The sequence below is a fragment of the Chiloscyllium plagiosum genome, chromosome 39 (genome assembly GCF_004010195.1).
Source record: "Chiloscyllium plagiosum isolate BGI_BamShark_2017 chromosome 39, ASM401019v2, whole genome shotgun sequence".
In the NCBI taxonomy this organism is placed as follows: domain Eukaryota; kingdom Metazoa; phylum Chordata; class Chondrichthyes; order Orectolobiformes; family Hemiscylliidae; genus Chiloscyllium; species Chiloscyllium plagiosum.
The window spans coordinates 6743898-6753547 of NC_057748.1; the positions used below are offsets into that span (position 1 = coordinate 6743898).

Sequence of the window (9650 nt, forward strand, 5' to 3'; positions counted from 1 at the left end):
AGATATCAGAGGTAGTTCCTTTACTCAGAGTAAATAGGAGCGTGGAATGCATTGCCTGCAACAGTAATAGACTCGAGCTGAAAATGTGTTGCTGGAAAAGCGCAGCAGGTCAGGCAGCATCCACGGAACAGGAGAATCGATGTTTCGGGCATAAGCCCTTCTTCAGGGCTTCAGATTATTTTCACAGGGTGGCACAACATCGAGGGCCGAAGGGCCTGTACTCACTGGAATGTTCTAAAAGCAGAGGAGAAGGGAGAAAACAGAGAGAGAGAGACAACTCAAGCATTTTGCTGTAGCTGGGAGAGATGCTTTCCAGCTTCCAAACCCCAAGTTACAGAAAGTTAAACTAAAGTCCTGGCTCTGTGGGGGCTTGACCCCACGCCTTCAGGCTGCTTCTGTGGTTCCCACTTTAAAGAAAAACCCAATGCTTACTTTATCGGCTTTGAGCAGACCACTCTGCTCCTCAGTCTCAACCTCTCTTCATGACAGAAAAACTAGGACGAAGTACACCTCTCAAAGCCGCAGTGTTGTCAACACATTATCTTGTGCTTTAAAACTGCACCATGCACATTGAGGTACAGATCGGGAGTGTCTTAGGCTGAAGGGATCTATACATAGACTGTCCCTGAGATGGCTTGGTCCTTATCTCTAAGCAAGGTTCCTTATGTGACACTCCTTTATGTACATCTGTTCATTATACAGGGTCTCAATGTCTAGCTCTCTAGCGTAATGGCTAAAACTCCCTTTTGACATATTGATTCTGGCCTGATGTTCTCTCTCTTGTGGACCTCTGAGGCCTACAATCAGTTGTCAGGAAGCCCTGCGGTGTGGAAGGAGGCTTTTAATCCCACACCAACCTCTGGCGAGCATCCCACCCAGACCCACCCTGTCCTCCTGCATTTCCCCATGGCTGACCCACCTAGCCTGCAAATCCCTGGACACTGTGGGCAATTTAGCACAACCAAACCACCCTAACCTGCACATCCCTGGACACTATGGGGCAATTTTGCACGGCCAATCCACCCTAACCTGCACATCTTTGCACTGTGGGAGGAAACCCATGCAGATGCAGGGAGAACATGCAAGTTGCCCGAGGGTGGAATCGAACGTGGGTCACTGGTGCTGTGAGGCAGCAATGCTAACTACTGAGCCAATGTGTTGCCTCGGCCATGTCATATTTTACATTAATGTATTGAATTAAATGACCTGCCGTGATAATATTGATAGGCAGAGCAGTCAAGATGGGTTGCATGGCCTCCTCCTGCCCTTATTTTCTATGTTTCTACATTTCAGAAGCTACTGCTGCACGTGAACCTTGAGCGCGGTCTATGCAACAGGAGAAAAACAATTTGAAAGAACAGTCATTATGTCTGGATTTGTTGTAAACTCATTGATCGCTGTGATAATCAATAACTCTGCTTTCATTGAATCATGTGACTGGCGGGTTGTCCAAAAAAAGAACCAGATTCCTCAGGATAGTATCCTAGGCCTCATCGATGACCTATCATTGCTGTAAGGGTGGGGTGTAACGTTCACCGGTGATTGCACTCTGTTCATTTCCATTCACAACTCCTCAGATATCTGGGGCAGTCGCTGTCCGCGCTTGGGAATAGCCAGGGACAGGCTGGTAAGGGGAGGGTATTATTTGGGGCACAAATGCCAGGCGGTGATCATTTTGTAACACCTCCCCTTCCCCTCAAAGATGCACACGATCCAGAGTTGGAAATGTGTTACTCTTCCTCCACTATACGGGCTGCAGTAGTTGATGACGGTGGCTCATTACCATCTTTTCGAGGGCATTTAGGGATGGCTGATTAATACTGACCTTGCCACCAACGCCCAGATTCCCGGAATTAATAAATAAGAGCAACGATAGAGATGGGTTGTTTCTGTGCAGTTATTACTTAACTCAGGGGAGTCACAGAATCAGAGATTTACGGCACGGAAACATACCTCTCGGTTACATTCGTCCATGCCAACCAGATATCCCACCCTAGTCTAGTCCCATTTGCCAGCATTTGGCCCATATCCCCCTAAACTCTTCCTATTCATATACCCATCCAGATGCCTTTTAAATGTTGCAATCGTACCAGACTCTGGCAGTTCATTCCATACACGCATCATTCTCTGTGTGAAAAAGTTGTCCCTTAGGTCCCTTTTAAATCTTAAACCTCTATAAGGTCAGCATCAGAGACTACTTAGTCTCCGATGCTCCAGGGAAAACAGCCCCAGTTATGGGCAGCACGGTGGCACAATGGTTAGCACTGCTGCCTCACAGCGCCAGAGACCTGGGTTCAATTCTCAGGCGACTGACTGCGTGGAGTTTGCACATTCTCCCCGTGTCTGCATGGGTTTCCTCCAGATGCTCCGGTTTCCTCCCACAGTGCAGGTGAGGTGAATTGGCCATTCAAAATTGCCTGTAGTGTTAGCTGAAGGGGTTAATGTAGGGGAATGGGTCTGGGTGGGTTGCGCTTCAGCGGGTCGGTGTGGACTTGTTGGGTCGAAGGGCCTGTTTCCACACTGTGAGTAATCTAATTTAATCTATCCAGCCTCTCCCTATAGCTCAAACCCTCCAACCCCAGCAATATCCTCGTAAACGTGGTTTCACTCAGTTGGCTGGACTGGCAGCTTGCAAAGCAATATTGTGGTAACAAAGTGGGTTCAATTCCCATTATTGGCTGAGATTATCTTGAAGGATTCTCCTGCTCAGCCTCTTCCCTTTGCCTGAGGTGTGGTGACCTTTAGGTTAAACCACCACCAGTTGTCTCTCTCTCTAATGAGAGAGCAGCCCTCGTGTGACTTGACTAAACTCCCCATCGCAGCATCTCACCAAATCTCAGGTTCCTACTGTCTATCTATATATTCAGTGATCAGCTCCCCTCCAGTCAGTTCCAGCTGTCGGTCTGATTTCACCTCCCTATTGTGCAGTTCCACATTATCCTTGTCTGTTGCCCCCTCACTACAAACTCAGAACTTTGTTTGGGGAGGCTTCCCATTTCTGTTGATGTCCTGAATGGATCTCATGCACATTTTCACACACGACGTGTGCTCCATTGCATTGTTTCCTTAATCTGTACGCACAGTGGTTTAATCGTCCCATCTAATCCCTTGTTCATCAACTGTACCCATCTGCCTCCCCAGTCAGTATCTTTTCCATCCTCTCATTTATTTTTGTCTCCGCCTGTGTCCCTCTCTTGCTGTTGTTCTCATTCTATCTCACACACAGTCAAACCTGGAACACCCAATTAAATTTTCCCTTTGTTTCTAATTTTGTCCAGACAATTATTGATTGGTTTGGACTGCCCAAAGGCAGAGTAGCCTTTTTCAAAACCCATCGACAGAGAGCTGTGTGTTTTTATTTGGAAAAAGGAGAGAGATCTTGGCTCCCATCCGAGTTGATTTGGATTAAATTATTTGAACATGTGTTTTGACTGACGCAAATACTGACAGTTACTTGATGTTGAAATTGTCCTCCACTTGCCCTCACATCTGGAATGTAGCGTGCTGCAGATAATTTAGGAATTGCAGAGGTGAGTTTGTTTATTCTCCTTTGTGGTGATTTGTGCCAATTTGGACTGAGAGAAGGACAAGGGCATATGTCCTTAACTAAACCGCTCAAATAGACCAGGAATGCCCTGCCTTTGGGAAGGTTGTCAAACCAAGGACGGGCTGAAGGGGTGAAATGGAACAGGTCTCCCTTCCACACGGTGCCTCCTCAAACTTGGGTTCGGCTAAAAGAGGCGGAAACGAATGTGCTGTCCACAAACATCAGTGAGGGCCATGGATGAAACCGTGAAGAAGCTGGGTCAGGATCTGGAAGGGAAAGGGTTGGATTTAGAAGGAGGGAGAGGGATCCATGGTGGAGGAGGGGATAGAGAGAAAGGGAGGGAGGTAAAACATGGGGAAAGTGAGGCATGGGATCCGAATGGGCTCCATTTGAAATATCCACTCACTCCTTGGGCTTGCTGAGACTTTGCCCACCATTCTGTGTTTGGCTTTTGCAGCTCAGCATTTCTGATTTTAATTTTCAGCTGTTGATTTCTGATTATATTATACAGCCCCTCGCAGTGGCATAAATCTAACCACAAACAGTTATAAAAATTGGGGACAATGAGAATGGATAAAAGTAATGTTTGGTTATTTGCCTTGAAGGAATTAAAACCTCACTGTATTTATAAGTAAATGATTGAGCAAAGTTAAATAGACTTAACAAAAGCTTAAGAATTCTAAGTATGAATTAACACGTATGCAATAGAAAACTGATTTAACAGCAAGCCGGGATTCTAAATGTGACTTAATAGGCATGTAGTAAAACACAGCTTAATGAGAATGTGATCATTTCAAACAATGTTTAACAGTAACTTAGGAATTTTAAATCTCACTGAGGATGCATATGGTAAAAGTAATGTACCATAAATGTAATAATTTAAAATCTGATTTAACAAGAGCTTTTAGGCATTGAGGTATCACAACATGAATATAGTGAAAGACAACTTAACATGAATCTAAAGCATTAAATTATCACTTAACATGAGCGTTAAAATATTAATTATCATTAACCCTTGGAAATGCACGGTTATAAGGATAGGGTGGGATGCTCTTCGGAGGGTTGGTGTGAACTCAATGGGCTGAATGGCCTGCTTCCATACTGTAGGGATTCTATGACTTAACAGAAATATGTTAATTTTAAAACATGACAAATGGACTGAAGATGTGAGAAAAAAAAATGAAAGTATCAAATGTCAAGTGTACATTAATTGCGCTTCACAGTGTGTGGGTGATGAGCATTAGTTGGGAATTCAATTGTGGTTCTGGATAGGAGCAGATTGAGAACATGTTTGTTGGGTCAAGTATGTTTGTAACATGCAACCCCATAACTACTGGGTGGGGGCGGTTGGCATGGTGGCTCAATGGCTAGCACTGCTGCCTCACAGCACCAGGGACCTGAGTTCAATTCAGCCCTCAGGCGACTGTCTGTGTGGAGTTTGCACATTCTCCCTGTGTCTGCGTGGGTTTCCTCCCACAGTCCAAAGGTGTGCAGGTTAGGGTGGATTGGCCATGCTAAATTGTCCCATAGTGCCTGGGGATGTGCAGGTTATATGGGTTAGCCATGGGAAATGCAGGGTTAGAAAGGTGGGGTGGGTCTGGGTGGGATATTCTTCGGAAGGTCAGTGAGGACTCAATGGCCTGTTCCACAACATGTATGACTGAAATCTTATAGAAGTGTGTGTAACATTTGGCTTCATTCCTATCCTTTGGCTTCTCAGTTTCTCGAATCTAACAGCGATACGCAGATTAAAATTAACATTGGACTTTTAAAGATGACTTAACATGAAGTAAGTCAGTTAAAATGTAATTCAATGTGAACACAGGAATTTAAAATATGAGCAAACATGAACTTCGGAATTTTAGTATTGAAATAACATGAACCTGACAATCTATCTCAATAGGAGAAAGTGAGGACTGCAGATGCTGGAGATCAGAGCTGAAAATGTGTTGCTGGAAAAGCGCAGCAGGTCAGGCAGCATCCAAGGAGCAGGAGAATTGACGTTTCGGGCATGAGCCCTTCTTCAGGCTCATGCCCGAAACGTCGATTCTCCTGCTCCTTGGATGCTGCCTGACCTGCTGCGCTTTTCCAATCTATCTCAATAGACAATCCTAGCAGGGAACAAGGAGTATTGACTGAGAGCTAGAAAGATTTCAGTTTCTGATGCATGTTTCCAGAGATTAACTTCCCATTATATATATCCTTCCCATTACACGTCCTTTCCATTACACTATCCTTCCTTTTACACATATCTTTCTGATTTAGGATGTTGCCACTTTATGTGTCCACTGTAGATAAAGTAATGCACTTGTACTGAGGTCAACAACTTTCCCATTTGATAGACAGGAAATTAGGGGATGCAAAATTCTTATTGCGTTCTCCATTAGGGTTTAGTCTCTTGATTTTGAAATACAGGATGCAGTTGAAAACTTCAGTAAAGGGGGTTGGTGCAGTAATGCCATCTATCAGCCCCAGTGACTGTAGTTTTGTTGTCTTTCGGGTCCCATAGTCTTGAGCCAGGTTTCTGACGGTAAATCCCATGCACGAATCTCTGCGTTGCTGCTTATCAATCTTGAGAAATCTCTTGGTATTCTCAACAGAACCAGGGGTTCGGACTATTGACAGTCCCATTCAGAGCTGCAGCGGCTAGGATTAGTTTGCGGATTATGAAACAGACATATCAGGAGGGATATGAAAGCCTACTCAATGAGGATCAGTGGTCTCGTCCCCATCCCAGATGCTACCCTTGGTTTTCTGCTTGTGTTGCTAATCCTTATCAGGAACTGATTAAGGCAGGCCTGACTTCTGATGCTGCAGTTATGCATAGGAAATCTCCCATTTTGAAAGCAACTCATTCTTGAGGAGCCTACTTAACCATTTCATTTTTATGACAAGATAGCCATTGAAGAAAAAAACATCTTCTTGACTTGTCGCTCTTCAAGGCAGAATTAGTTTCCCTGGAAATTAGAATCCTCAGAATTAGCTTCATTTTTATTCACTCATGGATATTATGGGCTGGCCCAGCATTTATTGCCCTTCCCTAGTTGCCCCCGCTTGAGATGGTGGGGGTGAGTTGCCTTCTGGAACCGCTGCAGTCTGTGTGCTGTGGGCAGACCCACAATGCCCTTAGAGAGGGAGTTCCAGGACTGTGACCCATTCAATAGGCTGGTGGCTGATCATCCAACACAGTCCCCTGTTCCCACCTTCTCCTCAATCGCTTTGATCCCTTTAGCTCTAAGAGCTTTATCTAACTCCTTCTTGAAAATACTCTATACTTTCTTCTCAACCACTTTCTGTGACAAAGAATTTCACTGGTTCATCACTATCTGGATGAAGAAATGACTCATCATCTCACTCTTTAAAGGCCTACACGCTACCTATAAACTGTGACTCTAGATACTGGACTCCCGTGTCAACAGGAACCTTCTTTCCTGCCCAGACCTGCTGGAATTTTATAGGTTTCTATGCGATCACCTGACTCCCCACTCTAGTGAATATAATCCTAACCAATCCACTGTGTAATTAATCCCTGTATAATACTCACACCATCCCTGAAATCAGTCTGGTAAACCTTTGTTGCATTACCTCCACAGCCAGCACATCCTTGCTCAGATAATGAGACTGTAACTGTGCAGAATACTCCAGATGTGATCTGATCAAGCCCCTGTACAACTGCAACAAGAAACCCCTGTTGCAAGAAGGTGGTTCAGTGATTAGCACTGCTGTCTCACAGCACCAGGGATCAGGGATCAATTCTCCCCTCGCACGACCGTTTGTGTGGAGTTTGCACATTCTCCCTGCTTCTGCGTGGGTTTCCTCCCAAAATCCGAAGATGTGCAGGTTAGGGTGGATAGGCCTTGGGAAATGCAGGGTTACGGGGATAGAGTAGGGGAATTGGCCTGGGAGGGATACTCTTTGGAGGATTGGTGTGGGCCAAAGGGCCTGCTTCTTTTTGAATCCTCTCACTTTGAAGGCCTATATGCCACTAGCCTGCTGCACCTGCAAGCTTACTTTTGATATCAACTTCACAAGTGTACCCAGTCTCATTGTACCTTCTCCTTTCGCTCTCCATCACCAATCTGATCACATTCAGCTTCTGAAAATAATCCACTCAGCTTTTAACAGTATGGTTCAAATCCTTCATGTCAAATTGAACATCTTGTGTCTGCCTTATTTTTAAATCTTACCTACAGATTGTGTAACAGAAACATGTATTATTCATTGCCTCTTAAAACATCCTTTTATTCAGATCTTAACCATCATTGACCAAGCAAAATCCAGACCGGTTATTTCCATCCCGCGTGTCAGATTATTTTAAAATGTGAACAGGACTAGACAGGGTAAATGCAGGAAAGATGTTCCCCTTGACCAGGGAGTCCAGAACAAGGGGTCACAGGTTAAGGATACGGAATGGGCTATTTAGATTACCTACAGTGTGGAAACAGGCCCTTTGGCCCAACAAGTCCACACTGACCCTCCAAAGAGAAACCTACCCCTCAATATTTACCCCTGACTAATCCACCTAACACTACGGGCAATTTACCATGGCCAATTCACCTGACCTGTACATCTTTGGACTGTGGGAGGAAACCAGAGCACCCGGAGGAAACCCACACAGACACAGGGAGAATGTGCAAACTCCACACAGACAGCTACCCGAGGGTGGGAATGGAACCTGGGTCCCTGGCACTGTGAGGCAGCAGTGTTAACCACTGAGCCACCGTGCCACCTGAGATGAGGAGAAATATCTTCACCCAGAGAGTGGGGAGCCTGAGGAACTCTCTCCCACAGAAAGTGGTTGAGGTTGAAGTCAAAATATTAAATGTTTTCAATAAAGAGTTAGATATAACTATTAGGCCTAAAGGGATTAAAGGGAGGAACTGGGAACTGGATATTGAGTTGGATGGTCAGCCATTGGAATTGGAGAGTAGGCTTGAGGGGCCAAATGGCCTGTTCTTTATTTCATGGTCCCTTCGCACAACTGAAAAGCTGATGGGTTCTGGGGCCATCCACAGGAATCACAGAATTATCGTGAGGTTGTAGGAGATTGTTCAGCCCCTTGTCCCTACACCAGCTCTTCAACTGAGCAGCGTTACCCAGAGACGATCCCCTCCTTTACCCCAGCCCCTTCCGTAGCTCCTACACATTGTTTTATCCAAATAACTATCCAACCCTCTCTGAAATGCCTCGATCAAACTTGCTCCCCCCACTTTTCCAGGCAGCACATTCTATCCTGTAACCATTCTCTGAGTGGAAAGGTGTTTCCTCACTTCACCCGGGGTGTAAATCACTTTGGAGAGAAATTTGACTGTAGTTTCCAAAAAAAATACGTCCTACTTAAAATGCAGATGATGAAGAATGTTATCTTTCATTGTGTTGTTAGTCTGGGAATTCTCGTCTTGGACAGTAGGAGGCAGTATCTTTGAATAAAGTGAAGACTGAGAGATTTTTAATCTGCATGGGAGTCAAGGGTTAGTATTGGGGAGGCCACAGTCAGAACAGCCATGATCTTATTGAATGAGAGAGTAGGCTCGATGGGGCTGAAAGGCCTACACTAACTCTAATTGCTTAAGTTCTTATTAACATATCCCAGCAAAGATGTGCCTCTGCACAAACTGAATCTCATAATTGCATCCCTATAGCATTTTTCACATCTACAGGACCCCCTAAACCAATCTAACAGCCAAGGAAGCAGTTTTGAAGTGTAGTCAATGTTAGGATGTCATCAAAGCAGTAGTCCATTTCTGCACAGGAAGATCCCAAAAGCAACTGCTTGCTTATGACCACATAGGTGTTTCAGTGATGCCAGTGGGTGCCTGGGACAGGTCTTGAACACACGAACAATCTGACTCAGAGCCAACATTCCACTGATCCTAACCCGGCTCTTGCTACTGGAAAAAAGAAGGCCTTCCTGTGAAGTCCCAGGATGGTAGGTGTAAGTAGGTGAATGTTATTGAGTGTTACACTGGGGGGGGACGGAATTTGATACTGAGGGGGGTTGGAGGATGTTACTGAGTGTTACACTGAGGGAGGTGGGGAAATGTTACTGAGTGTTACACTGAGGGAGGTGGGGAAATGTTACTGAGTGTTACACTGAGGGAGG

General features: G+C 45.1%; 1 protein-coding gene across 2 annotated transcripts in view; it reads left to right on the forward strand.

Annotated features, from left to right (window-relative positions):
- Nucleotides 1-3154: 3154 nt before the first annotated feature.
- LOC122542186 (excitatory amino acid transporter 2-like) overlaps nt 3155-9650 on the forward strand; it is a 42404-nt gene continuing 35908 nt past the window's right edge. The window contains exon 1 of one of the 2 annotated variants that reach the window (XM_043679633.1): nt 3155-3530. The gene's annotated coding sequence lies outside the window, so the exon portion shown is untranslated. Of the gene's footprint in view, nt 3531-9339; nt 9477-9650 lie in introns of those variants that run through there. The other variant, XM_043679634.1, reaches the window with a different exon arrangement.